Here is a 14,899-nt window from a genome sequence, read left to right on the forward strand (position 1 = left end):
ACCAGCCTCACAAGCATTCACCACACTGATCTATTTATGCTTCCTGAACTCTGTTAATCTACTTCTACATCTTTGTGAAGGCTTCTCCTTCTGCTAGGACACTTTTGCTCTCCACTCTATCTGGCAAGTTATCCTCATCCTTGTTACAGTGACCTCCGAGAAGCTTCTCATTTACCTCTAGTTTGAATTGCGTGCCCCTCCTCAGAGAAACGATTTTATACTCACAGTTGGAAGTAATATTTATGATTTTCACTGTGTAAATGAAAATATCATGGCTTTCAATAGTCCATTTATTCCCTCAAGGAATGTTTATTGAGGCCTGATATGTGTCAGGTATGATCACAGTCTCCCATACTTTAAATAAGGGACTCAGGAAACTATCTCAGGGTGCACTGAACTTACAAGCGGAAAAGCAAGTGAGTCCATGGGAGTCTGAAGGAGAGGTGTCAAAATTAGATAGATCAATTCAGGGAAACCTTCCTAAAAGAGGTGATTTTTGAGCTGAATTTTGAAGAACAAGTAGGAGTTAGATTAAAAAGCGGAGGGATGGGTGTCATAAGCAGAATGCAGAGCATTTGGGTAAATCATTGCAGAGGTACCTAACTCCCTCAGATGGCTACAAGAAGTTTGATATGGTAGGATGTGCGTATGGGGACGAGATGGTAGGGGACAAGACTTGAGAGGCAGGAGGATGCCCGATCATGAAGGCCCTCGTGTGTTAGATTGAGGAATTTAAAATTCATTGCAACCGTTATTGAGAGCCATTGAAGGATTTTAGGTAGAAAGGTGAGAGGAATTTGCTGTGAAAAGATTATTAGGGTAGTAATATGAAGGATAGATAGATATGGGGTTGTGTTATGAATGGTAGAGCAGGGGTTTGAAGAGGGTTTAGATGGTCTGAAGGAAGGAATATTAGTTGTGTAATTTAAACGAGAAGTTCAAATGTTATATAAGGCAATGGCAATGTGGATGAGGAAGAGTATATAAAATCAAGTGATATTAACAAGGTTAACTGGAGAACTTGGTGATTAGAGGAGGGGACTGAATGAAAGGGAAGAGTTTATCATGACTCTCAGTCTTCTGATTTTAGCAAGTTGTAGAATGGTGAACATTAGTTTGGTTTCTACTTTATATTATTCTAAAATCTCACTTTTTTTTTTTTAATGTTCAGCAATAGAATAATGTTAAATGTTATTCTGAAAAACCTGACTGATGGTGGTTTTGTGTGGTGTTCTTTAGCTTGCCAAAACTTAATGGCTTAAGACAACAATGTATTAATATGTCTCTTGTTTTGGGGGGTTGATAAACTCAGCAAGGTAGTTCTCACTTGGGGTGCAGCTAGATGCAGGGAGGGCATAGTCATCTGAAGGCGTCTTAACTCACATTCCAGGCTATAAGGACTGGTTGGACATTTCTCTCTCAAGAGGCCTCTGCATGTGGCTGTCTTGGGTTTTCTCACGACATGGTACTCTAAGAGTAGTTGGACTTCTTACATAGTGGTTGCTTCCCCCAGAAGTGAGTGTTCCAAGAAGCCAGGTGGAAGCTACAAGTCTTCTTATAACCTAATCTGGGAAGTTATACGGTGTCATATTCTATTGATCATGGTAGTTCTAGACCAGCCTAGATTCATGAGCGTAGAACAGATTCTAGCTTTCAAAGGAGGAATGATTGCACATACATGGAAGGAAAGAATTAACGGTAGGCATCTTGGAGAAAAGCTGTATTATAACCTCCTGTCATAATTCTTTTTAAGTCAATCAAGGTGACTTTCATCCTTTCCCCTTAAATACTTTTTTCTCTATCCTAATGGTAAAAGAATTACAGAACCACTTTTTATTTAGAAACTCAAGATGTTTTCCAACATCCAGTGTTAAGATGTTTATTCTATTTAACATTGTAGCTAAGCCTTCTAATTCTAACCCATACAATTCCTATCATTTTTCCTTGGTCACACCCCCCAAATCTTCTCTTATCTAACAGTCTCTAATTGGAAACAGACTTATCTTTTAAGAAGAAAAAAATAATTGCAATGTCTACTTTTCCCATTCTTCTCCAAGACAGGGATAGTCAATGAACTAAAGCAATGAAAAACACATTTAAAACATAATACAGTATCTCTATAAAAGCCCCTGTTAAAAACTACTTAAGATGGGAATCTAATTCTCTACCGTTTTGATAGGAACAAAAGTCCCATGAACTGTGAGTGAGATATTTCAGTATTCATTTGACACATATTTATTATAGATGACTGTGTCCAAGCATCTTGCGTGCTAGAGTTGTTTACTTTTACAAGAATATGCTTGCTTGTTTAGAGCAGATTTTATTTTTTATGGAGGCCTTACATGGTGTTAGGTACTAAATTACCATTACTTTGAACTTTTTATAAAATATCATGATGTTAATGTAGCTATTCCTTATATGTCAATGGAGTCATATGAGATTGTTTTATAGTGACTTCAAGTTTTCAAAAAATGCTCCAAAATAATAAATTCCATTTCCATTTTCTCTGTGTGGTTATTTCTAACAAGCCCGCCATTATGCAGGATGAGGGAGTTCTTTCTTCACTTCCATTTAAGTGCTGTTGATATTTATAGTGTTAGTTTTTCCTGCAAATAAACTCCTTGAACAACTGGGCAAACTGTTCACATTTCTCCAGAATGATTCTTAGCCAGGAAAATGGAAAATGGGGTACATTTTAGGAAGAGGATTTTCTTTGCAAGGATTTTGTTCTGATTGAATAACCAGATGGAGAGTCACGGATTTGAAAATGTTTAGCTGAGTAGTTCAGCATTCTCAACTGGGTTCCACAGTAGGATGCCAAATAAAAATCACAATTTAAGCTGTTATGGATTAATGAGAGCCTGCAATACACATACCTACTCATTCTAACCCAGACCTAAATATGCATGCATTGTGGATAAATACATCGGAGGATAAACATGGATCCATAATGTACAACATTAACCTCCCATTAGTTAACCATGGTAAAGTTTGGAAAAGTGCTTCCATTATTTTTTTAAAAACACAACACTCTACTTAGAAGCTTAATCCTACCATAAACATTGATTGAAATCCGGCAAAAAATAAAATAAATAATCAAATTAACCACATTTTATTTAAAAGCAAAACTATCACGTTTAATGTTTCTGGCATTATTCCTTAAGTAAATTAGTCCTCTTTGGAGTACCTGTTTATTTTTCACATGTGACTATTATAAATTCTTATGCTGTGACTATTGCCAGGACTTATGAATTATTCTGAGTTGTTTTAAAGATAAGGGTATCAACTCGATGTTGTCATAATGAGGCAAACTATACCAGGAGGCAAAACCGCTCCCTGGGAACATTAGATGCTTTAGGAAGTCAGCATTAATGCTTCTGAGCCTCTGAGGTATCATTAAAGAGTCAGTGTTTTAGGGCCCTAGCTTCCATTGCCTCAGGTTGTATGCTAGGTCCCAAGAATTCCTAATGAAGGCTGGTTTCTACACAGTGACGGGAATAGGAAGATTTTTTTTTTCCCCCAAATAGTTGCTTATAGTCTACTGCTGAGGCTATTAGCTGTTGCATCTGTGATTTCAGACACCACAGAGTTCATTATTCATATTTTTGGGGACATGTACAAAGCTAGATTCAAGTCAGTTTTGGTTGCTATTTCCATGCTTGGATAAGGCAAGGGCACTGTGGATATAATGAATTTGCTATAAAAGGTAAAGTTTTTCCCCACACAAACTATATACTGGGCTGGTTCTCCATACTACTAGAGTTGCTTATTTCCTAGTCATCTAGCTAGAGGTAGCATCAGAATCTATATCGAATAAAATAGGGACACAGTCAAACATTTCAAATGCATGCTGTTGGTACAGACTCCCATGGGAATTTCCTAGCCCTGCTGCAGAGCTGTCAATTTCCTTAGCGTTGTCCAGGAAAATGAAACAGAAAGAAGCCCCTCTGTCGCTTCACCTTTCAATCTTTAGAACTCCAAACATAGAGATGACTCTTGGAAGAGAGAATAAGTGATAAAGAATAGGTTCAGGCTATTTCTAGATTGAGTTACTTAAAGATGTATTGAAAACATTCTGATTTATTCAAATGTCTAAAATATCATTTTATGAATTCAATAATTTTCCATGCTTTAAAAAAAAAGTCATTAGTGGCATCAGTACAACCTAGAAATTTCTCTAATGTGCCAAAATGAAGAAATGAGACATATTCTACAAGGGCTTGGTTATTATAACTTTTCAGCGGTACAGAATTAGTACACAATGCCCTCTTTAGATTTAGTTGGAAACAGCAGATAGTCTTTACAATTCTTTTTTTTTGTGGATGGGGCACCATACAAACATTATGAATGTAATCCAAAATATTTAATATATGAGTGCCAGTGTAGTTAAATATCCAAACTACTGTAGGAGCCAGTGTTCTAAGCCATGATCTCTTCTAAATCCACCGAGCTGATCCTCACCCAGGTGCTCTTTCGTGTACTAATCCTAATGTGTTTCATTACCTATGTTGCCCTCTCTGCTTTCTCTTTTACCTGACTTCTTGGTTTTGTTATTTGGCATCTTAAGATAAATGTCATTCCACCCGTATCCTTAGATAGTTCTGAGAAGTTCCCTACCGCAACTGACTTATCTTTCTTCTCTCTCTTCCAAGGGTCTTCTTCTTCTGTTCTCCCTCAAATGTCTTTGTTTAAATTTATTACTTCCGTTTTCTTTTATGATTAATGCTTTTTGTGCCCTGCTAAAAAATTGTTGCCTACCCCAAGGGCAAGTTTTGATACCCTGTGTTTTTGTTATCATTCAGCTAAAAATATTTCTAATTTCTGTTATAATTTCTTCTTTGTGACATGAGTTATTTTGAATTGTGTTAATTCCAAATAATTAGGGATTTTCTGGATATTTGTCAATTATTGATTTTTAATTTAATTCAGTCATAGTCAGAAAATATACTCTTTTTGATTTCAATTTCATCCAATTTATTGAAACTAGTTTTATGGCCCAGTATATAGTCTGTTTTGGTAATGTTTCTCATACACTTGAAAGACTGTATATCCTGCAGTTGTTGAATGGAGGGGTTTATAAATGTCGGTATGGTCAAGTTGGTTGATGATATTCATCTCTTCTTTATACTAACTGATTTTCTGTCTTCAGCTAATAACTACGTTTGCGAATTTGTCTATTTCTTTTTTCACTTTTGTCTGTCATTGCTTTATGTATTTTGAAGCTCTGTTATTAGGTGAATGCATATTTAGGATTATTGTGGGGTTTTTTGATGACTTTACCCTTTTATCATCATAAAATGTCTTTCTTTATTCTGATAATATTCTTATTCTTAAGTCTGCATTGTCTAATATTAACATAGTCATTTCTGTTTTTTTTAATAATTAGTGTTTGCACAATATATCTTGTTTTTTTTAGCCTATCAGTGTTGTTATATTTAAAGTGGATATCTACTAGACAGCATATAATTGGGGCTTATGTTTTAATTTAATCTAACTGGATAAAATCTGCCATGTAATGGTTTAAACCTTTCACATTTAATATAATTATTGATATAGTTGGGTTGAAGATTACTATTCTGCTCATTGTTTTCTTTTTGTTCCACTTTAATTTGTTCCCTTATCTCTCTATCCTTGCTTTCATTAAGATCATTATTTTTTAATTAATTAATTTGTTTATTTATTTTTGGCTGCATTGGGTCTTTGTTGCTGCACATGGGTTTTCTCTAGTTGTGGCAAGCAGGGACTACTCTTCGTTGGGATGCACGGGCTTTCTCATTGCAGTGGCTTCTCAGTTGTTGAGGAGCACGGGCTCTAGGCACGTGGGCTTCAGTAGTTGTGGCTCACAGGCTCTAGAGCACAGGCTCAGTAGTTGTGGCACATGGGCTTAGTCGCTCCTTGGCATGTGGGATCTTCTGGGACCAGGGATCGAACCCATGTCCCTTGCATTGGTAGGCGGATTCTTAACCACTGTGCCACCAGGGAAGTCCCAGGATTATTTTTTACTGTTGTATTTTACCGTCTTTATCGCCTCATTAGCTTTACATTTTTACTTTTTATAGCTTTATTTGGTTTTAATTGATATACAAAAACCACATATTTAATGTATACAATTTGATGGGTTTGGACGTATACATACACCCATGGTAGCGTCACCATAGTCAAGGTAATAAACATATCCAACACCTCCAAAAGTTTCCTTGTGTGTGTTTAGTAAGAACACTTAACATGAGATCTAAACTATGACCAAATTTCTAAGTGCACAATACTACATTGTTAACTATAGGCACTAGGTTATACAGCACATATCTAGAACTTATATCTACCATAACTGAAACTTTATACCCATTGAACAACTCCCCACTTCCCCCTCCCCCCATTCCCTGGCAACCACCAATCTATTTTCTGTTTCTCTAAGGAAAAGAGACTTTTTAGATATTTTAGATACTTTGACTATTTTAGTGGATCATGCATTATTTGTCCTTCTGTGACTGACTTGTTTCACTTAGCATAATGTCTTCCAGTTCCATGCATGTTCTCACAAATGGTAGGTTTTCTTCTTTTTGAAGGCAGAATAATATCCCATTGTATGTATATACTGCATTTTCTTTATTCATTTGTCTGTTGATGGACATTTGTGTTGTTTGCGTATCTTGGCTATTGTGAATAATGGTAGAATGAATATGCAAGTGCAGGTAATCTCTTTGAGGTCCTGATTTCAATTCTTGTGGATATATACTCAGAAGTGGGATTGCTGGATCATATGGTAGTGCTATTTTTAATTTTTTGAGGAAACTCCATACCATTTTCCATAGCTGCTGCACCATTTTACATTCCCACAAACAGTGTATAGAGGATCCAATTTCTCTACAACCTCGGCAACACTTATTATCTTTTGTTTTTTTGATAATAGCCATTCTAACAGGTGGGAAGTGATATCTCATTATGGTTTTGATTTGCATTCCCTCATGATTAGTGATTTTGAGCACCTTTTCATATACCTATTGGCCATTTGCACGTCTTCTTTGGAGAAATGTCTATTCAAAGTCCTTTGCTCATTTTTATTTTATTATTTTTCCCGGCGTCGGGTCTTAGTTGCAGTGCACTGGCTCTTTGTTCCAGCACGTGGGCTTCTCTCTAGTTGTGGCACATGGGCTTCTCTCTAGTTGTGGTACGTGGGCTTCTCTCTAGTTGTGGTGTATGGGTTTTCTCTCTCTAGTTGTGGCGTGCGGGCTTAGTTGCCCCACGGCATGTGGATCTTAGTTCCCCGACCAGGGATTGCACCCGCATCCCCTGCATTGGAAGGCAGATTCTTTACCACTGGACCACCAGGGAAGTCCCCTCCTTTGCTCATTTTTAAATTGGGTTATTTGTTTTTTTGGCTCATGAATTGTAGGAGTTCCTTATATATTTTGGAAATTAACCCCTTATCAGATACATGGTTTACAAATATCTTCTCCCATTCTATAGGTTGTCTTGCACTATGTTGATGGTTCTTGGTTGTGCAGAATCTTTTCAGTTTGATATAGACCCACTTGACTATTTTTGCCTTTTGTTGCTGTGCTTTTGGTGTCATATACATGAAATCACTGCCAACACCAATGTGACAAAGATTTTCCACTATGTTTTCCTTTAGGAGTTTTACAATTTCAAGTCTTTTATTTAAGTCTTTAATCCATTTTTAGTTGTTTTTTGTGTATGGTGTAAGATAATTGTCCCATTTCATCCTTTTGCATTTGGATATCCAGTTTTTCCACACTATTTGTTGAAGAAACTGTCTTTTCCTCATTGTGTATTCTTGACATCTTTGTTGAAGTTTAGTTGACCATGTATGAATGAATTTATTTCTCAGCTCTCTGTTCGGTTCCATTGGTCAGTATGTCTGTCTTTATGCCAATACCATAATTATTAACGACTATAACTTTGTAATATATTTTGAAATTATGATGTGTGATGCTTCCAGTTTTGGTCTTCTTTCTAAAGACCACTGGATCTTTTGTTGTTCCGTATGAATTTCAGGATTTTTTTTTGCTATTTCTGTAAAAAATGTCATTGGGATTTTGATGGGAATAGCATTGAATTTGTAGATTGCTTCAAGCAGTATGGACATTTTAACAGTATTAAGTCTTCCAATTCATGAACGTGGGATGTCTTTCCATTTATTTGTGTCTTCTTTAATTTCTTTCATCAATTCCAAAGCTAGATAAGGACAGTACAAAAAAAGAAAATTACAAGCCAATATTCCTGATGAACATAGATGCAAAAATCCTCACCAAAATATTAGCAAACCAAATTCAACAATACATTAAAAGCATCATACATCATGATGAAGAAGGCTTTAGTCCTGGGATGCTAGAATGGTTTAAGATACACAAATCAATAAATGTGCTACATCACATTAACAGAATGAAGGATAAAAATCATAGAATTATTTCAATAGATGCAGAAAATGCATCTGACAAAATTTAATACCTTTCTTGATAAAAATGATGAACAAATTAGCTATAGAAGGAATGTCCCTCAACATAATAAAGGTAATATATGACAAGCCCACAGCTAAAATGGTGAAAAACTGAAGGATTTTTCTCTAAATCAGGAACAAGAAAGGATGCTCACCTTTGTCACTTTTATTACACATAGTACTGGAAGTAATAGCCAGAGCAATTAGTCAAGAAAAAGAAAAGCCGTCCAGATCTGAAAGATAGAAGTAAACTATCTGTTTGCAGTTGACATGATCTTTTACAAGCAAACTGTAAAGACTCCACCAAAAAACTGTTAGAACTAATAAACAAATTCAGCAAAGCTTCAGGATACAAAATCAACATATAAACAGCAGTTGCATTTCTATACATTAACAATGAACTATATGAAAAGGAAATTGAGAAAACAATACCATTTACAATAACATCAAAAAGAATAAAATACTTAGGAATAAACTTAACAAAAAAGGTGAAAGACTTGCACACTGAAAACTACAATACATTGATGAAAGAAATTAACAAGACACAGATAAATAAAAAGATATCCTGTGTTTATGAATTTGCTTTATTTTTAAGTGCTTGCTTAAGGGTTTACAATATGTATTCTTACTTGAATTTAGTCTACCTTAAACTAATATTGTACCACATTCCATATTATGTAATAACTTCACCACAGAATGTTTCCAGTTTTTGCATCCTGTTCTTTGTGCTATTGCTGTCATGCATCTTACTTCTGCATATGTTATAAACCCCACAATACATTGTTATTATTTTCTTGCTTTAAGCAATCTACTGTTGTTTAAATAAATTTAAAAATAAGAAAAATTATTTTACATTTACTCACACATTTATCATTTCTGATGTTCTTCATTTCCTTGTGGCGATCCAAATTTCCATCTGGTATCATTTTCCTTCAGCCTATAGGACTTCCTTTAATATTTCTTATAGTAAAAGGAGTTGCAGGCAACAAATGCTGTCAAATTTCGTGTGGAAAAAAATATTTATTTTACTTTTGCTTTTTAAAGATATTTTTCTCTGGATATAGAAAGCTAGGTTGTCATTTTTTTCTTTTTTTCCTTTTTTTTAATACTTTTAATTGGAGTATAATTGCTTCACAATGCTATGTTAGTTTCTGTTGTACAACAAAATGAATCAGCCATATGCATACATATATCCCGATATACCCTCCCTCTTGATACTCCCTCCCACCCTCCCTATCCCACCCTGCTAGGTCATCGCAAAGCACCAAGCTGATCTCCCTGAGCTATGTGGCTGCTTCCCACTAGCTATCTGTTTTATGTTTGGTAGTGTATATATGTCCATGCCACTGTCTCACTTTGTCCCAGCTTACCCTTCCCCCTCCCCGTATCCTCAAGTCCATTCTCTACTAGGTCTGTGTCTTTATTCCCGTCTTGCCCCTAGGATCTTCATGACCTTTTTTTTTTTTTTTTTTAGATTCCATATATATGTGTTAGCGTACAGTATTTGCTTTTCTCTTTCTGACTTACTTCCCTACGTATGACAGACTCTAGGTCCATCCACCTCACTACAAATAAATCAATTTCATTTCTTTTTATGGCTGAGTAATATTCCATTGTATATATGTGCCACATCTTCTTTATCCATTCATCTGTTGATGGACATTTAGGTTGCTTCCATGTCCTGGCTATTGTAAATACTGCTGCAATGAACATTGTGGTACATGACTCTTTTTGAATTATGGTTTTCTCAGGGTATATGCCCAGTAGTGGGATTGCTGGGTTATATGGTAGTTCTATTTTTAGTTTTTTAAGGAACCTCCATACCATTCTCCATAGTGGTTGTATCAATTTACATTCCCACCAGCTGTGCAGAAAGGTTCCCTTCTCTCCATACCCTTTCCAGCATTTATTTTTTTTAGATTTTTTGATAATGGCCATTCTGACCACTGTGAGGTAATAGCTCATTGTAGTTTTGATTTGCATTTCTCTAATAATTAGTGATGTTGACCATCTTTTCATGTGCCTCTTGGCCATCTGTATGTCTTCCTTGGTGAAATGTCTATTTAAGTCTTCCACCCATTTTTTAATTGGGTTATTTGTTTTTTTGATATTGAGCTCCATGAGCTGTTTGCGTATTTTGGAGATTAATCCTTTGTCCGTTGTTTGATTTGCAAATATTTTCTCCCATTCTGAGGGTTGTCTTTTCATCTTGTTTATGGTTTCCTTTGCTGTGCAAAAGCTTTTAAGTTTCACTAGGTCCCATTTGTTTATTTTTGTTTTTATTTTCATTATTGTAGGAGGTGGGTCAAAAAAGATCTTGCTGTGGTTTATGTCAAAGAGTGTTTTTCCTATGTTTTCCTCTAAGAGTTTTATAGTGTCTGGTCTTACATTTAGGTCTTTAATCCATTTGGAGTTTATTTTTGTGTATGGTGTTAGGGAATGTTGTAATTTTAGTCTTTTATATGTAACTGTCCAGTTTTCCCAGCACCACTTATTGAAGAGGCTGTCTTTTCTCCATTGTGTGTTCTTACCTCCTTTGTCATAAATTAGGTGACTATACGTGCGTGGGTTTATCTCTGGGCTTTCGACTCTGTACCATTGATCTATATTTCTGTTTTTCTGCCAGTACCATACTGTCTTGATTACTGTAGCTTTGTAGTATAGTTTGAGGTCGGGGACCTGATTCCTCCAGCTCCGTTTGTCTTTCTCAAGATTGCTTTGGCTGTTTGGGGTCTTTTGTGTTTCTATACGAATTGTAAAAGTTTTTGTTCTAATTCTGTGAAGAATGCCATTGGTAGTTTGATAAGGATTGCATTGAATCTGTAGATTGCTTTGGGTAATATAGTCATTTTCACAATATTGATTCTTCCACTCCAAGAACATGGTATATATCTCCATCTGTTTATGTCATCTTTGATTTCTTTCATCAGTGTCTTATAGTTTTCTGAGTACAAGTCTTTCATCTCCTTAGGTAGGTTTATCCTAGGTATTTTATTCTTTTTGTTGTGATGGTAAATGGGATTGTTTCCTTAATTTCTCTTTCTGATTTTTCATCGTTAGTGTACAGGAATGCAAGAGATTTCTGTGCATTAATTTTTTATCCCGCAACCTTACCAAATTCATTGATTAGTTCTAGTAGTTTTCTGCTGGCATCTTTAGGATTTTCTATGTATAGTATCATGTCATCTGCAAACAGTGGCAGTTTTACTTCTTTTCCAATTTGGATTCCTTTTACTTCTTTTTCTTCTCTGATTGCCGTGGCTAGGACTTCCAACACTATGTTGAATAAGAGTGGCGAGAGTGGACATCCTTGTCTTGTTCCTGGTCTTAGAGGAAATGCTTTCAGTTTTTCACCATTGAGTATGATGTTTGCTGTGGGTTTGTCATATATGGCCTTTATTTTTTTGAGGTACTTTCCCTCTATGCCCATTTTCTGGAGAGCTTTTTGTCATAAATGGGTGTTGAATTTTGCCAAAAGCTTTTCTGCATCTATTGAGATGATCATATGGTTTTTATTCCTTAATTTGTTAATGTGGTGTATCACATTGATTGATTTGCGTATATTGAAGAATCCTTGCATCCCTGGGATAAATCCCACTTGATCATCGTGTATGACCCTTTTAATATGTTGTTGGATTCTGTTTGCTAGTATTTTGTTCAGGATTTTTGCATCTATGTTCATCAGTGATATTGGTCTATAATTTTCTTTTTTTGTGGTACCTTTTTCTGGTTTTGGTATCAGGGTGATGGTGGCTTCGTAGAATGGATTTGGGAGTTTTCCTCCCTATGCAATTTTTTGGAAGAGTTTGAGAAGGATAGGTGTTAGCTCTTCTCTAAATGTTTGATAGAATTCACCTGTGAAGCCATCTGGTCCTGGACTTTTGTTTGTTGGAAGATTTTTAATTACAGTTTCAATTTCATTACTTGTGATAGGTCTGGTTATATTTTCTAATTCTTCCTGGTTCAGTCTTGGAAAATTATACCGTTCTAAGAATTTGTCCATTCCTTTGTGGTTGTCCATTTTATTGACATATAGTTGTTTGTAGTAGTCTCTTATAATCCTTTGTATTTCTGCAGTGTCAGTTGTGATTTCTCCTTTTTCATTTCTAATTTTATTGATTTGCATCCTCTCCCTTTATTTCTGATGAGTCTGCCTCAGGGTTTATCAATTTTTTTTATCTTCTCAAAGAACCAGCTTTTAGTTTTATTGGTCTTTGCTATTGTTTTCTTCATTTCTATTTCATTTATTTCCGCTCTGATCTTTATGATTTCTTTCCTTCTACTGGCTTTGGGTTTTCTTTGTTCTTCTTTCTCTAGTTGCATTAGGTGTAGGGTTAGATTCTTTATTTGAGATTTTTCTTGTTTCTTGAGATGAGATTGAGTTGCTATAAACTTCCCTCTCAGAACTGCTTTTGCTGCATCCCATAGGTTTTGGGTCATTGTGTTTTCATTATCATTTGTTTCTATGTATTTTTTAATTTCTTCTTTGATTTCTTCAGTGATCTCTTGGTTATTTAGTAGCACACTGTTTAGCCTCCATATATTTGTGTTTTTTACAGTTTTTTTCCTGTAATTGATTTCCAATCTCATAGCGTTTTGGTCAGAAAAGATGTTTGATATGATTTCAATTTTCTTAAATTTGCTGAGGCTTGATTTGTGGACCAAGATGTGATCTATCCTGGAGAATGTTCCATGTACACTTTAGAAGAAAGTGTATGTTGCCACTTTCAGGTGGAATGTTCTATAAATATCCGTTAAATCTATCTGATCTATTGTGTCATTTAAAGCTTGTGTTTCCTTATTTATTTTCTGTTTGGATGATCTGTCCATTGGTATAAGTGGGGTGTTAAAGTCCCCTACTCTTATTGTGTTACTGTCAATTTCCCCTCTCATGGCTGTTAGCATTTGCCTTATGTAATGAGGTGCTCCTATGTTGGTTGCATAAACATTTATAATTGTTATATCTTCTTCTTGGATTGATCCCTTGATCATTATGTAGTGTCCTTCCTTGTCTCTTGTAGCTTTCTTTATATTAAAGTCTATTTTATCTGATATGAGTATTGCTACTCCAGGTTTCTTTTGATTTCCACCTGCATGGAATATATTTTTCCATCCCTTAACTTTCAGTCTGTATATGTCCCTGGGTCTGAAGTGGGTCTCTTGTAGACAGAATATATATGGGTCTTGTTTTTGTATCCATTCAGCCAGTCTGTGTCTTTTGGTTGGGGCATTTAATCCATTTACATTCAAGGTTATTATCAACATGCATGTTCCTAATACCATTTTCTTAATTGTTTTGGGTTTGTTTTTGTGGGTCTTTTCCTTCTCTTGTGTTTCCCACCTAGAGAAGTTTCTTTAACATTTGTTTTAAAGCTGGCTTGGTGCTGCTGAATTCTCTTAGCTTTTGCTTGTCTATAAAGCTTTTGATTTCTCCATTGAATCTGAATGAGAACCATGCTGGGTAGAGTAATCTTGGTTGTAGGTTTTTCTCTTTCATCACTTTAAGTATATCCTGCCACTCCCTTCTGGCCTGAAGTTTCTGCTGAAAAATCAGCTGATAACCTTATGGGAATTCCTTTGTATGCTATTTTTTGTTTTTCCCTTGCTGCTTTTAATGTTTTTTCTTTGAATTTAGTTTTTGTTAGTTTGATTTATATGTATCTTGGTGTATTTCTCCTAGGGTTTATCCTGTATGGCACTCTCTGCATTTCCTTGACTTGGGTGACTATTTCCTTTCCCATGTTAGAAAGTTTTCCACTATAATCTCTTCAAATATTTTATCAGACCCTTTCTTTTTCTCTTCTTCCTCTGGGACCCCTATAATTTGAATGTTGGTGCGTTTAGTGTTGTCCCAGAGGCCTCTTATATTGTCTTCAAATTTTTCATTCTTTTTTCTTTATTCTGCTCCTTGGCAGTTATTTCCACCAGTTTGTCTTCCAGCTCACTTATTCGTTCGTCTGCCTCAGTTATTCTGTTATTGATTCCTTCTAGTGTATTTTTCATTTCAGTTATTCTGTTCTTCATCTCTGTTTGTTTGTTCTTTAGTTCTTCCAGATCTTTGTTAAACATTTGTTGTATTTTCTCAATTTGTGCCTCCATTCTATTTCCGAGATTCTGGATCATCTTTACTATCATTACTCTGAATTCTTTTTTGGGTAGATTGCCTATTTCCTCTTCATTTATTTGGTCTTGTAGGTTTTTACCTTGCTTCTTCATCTGTGACATATTTTTTTAACCATCTCATTTTTTTTTTTTTGGATGGGTGGGATTGAGGTCCTGTCTTACTGGTTGTTTGGCCTGAGGCTTCCAACACTGGAGTTTGTAGGCTCTTGGGTAGAGCTGGGTCTTGGTGCCAAGATGAAGAACTCTGGGAGACCTCACTCTGATGAATATTCCTTGGGGTCTGAGGTTCTCTGTTAGTACAGTGGTTCGGACTTGGAG

At 35.6% G+C, this 14,899-nt stretch overlaps 1 protein-coding gene and 1 long non-coding RNA gene across 7 annotated transcripts in view; both read left to right on the forward strand.

Moving 5' to 3' along the window:
* Window positions 1-14,899, forward strand: part of SLC25A21 (solute carrier family 25 member 21) — a 516,682-nt gene that overhangs the window by 247,730 nt on the left and 254,053 nt on the right. The gene's annotated exons all lie outside the window — the stretch shown is intronic.
* LOC309656152 overlaps window positions 1-14,899 on the forward strand; it is a 40,438-nt gene continuing 25,539 nt past the window's right edge. Inside the window, exon 1 of the long non-coding RNA XR_014261182.1 lies at window positions 1-14,899. This exon is cut by the window's right edge and continues 18,241 nt beyond it. This is a non-coding gene — a long non-coding RNA (uncharacterized lncRNA).

This window comes from Balaenoptera physalus (genome assembly GCF_965194825.1).
Source record: "Balaenoptera physalus genome assembly, chromosome: 2".
Classification (NCBI taxonomy): Eukaryota; Metazoa; Chordata; class Mammalia; order Artiodactyla; family Balaenopteridae; genus Balaenoptera; species Balaenoptera physalus.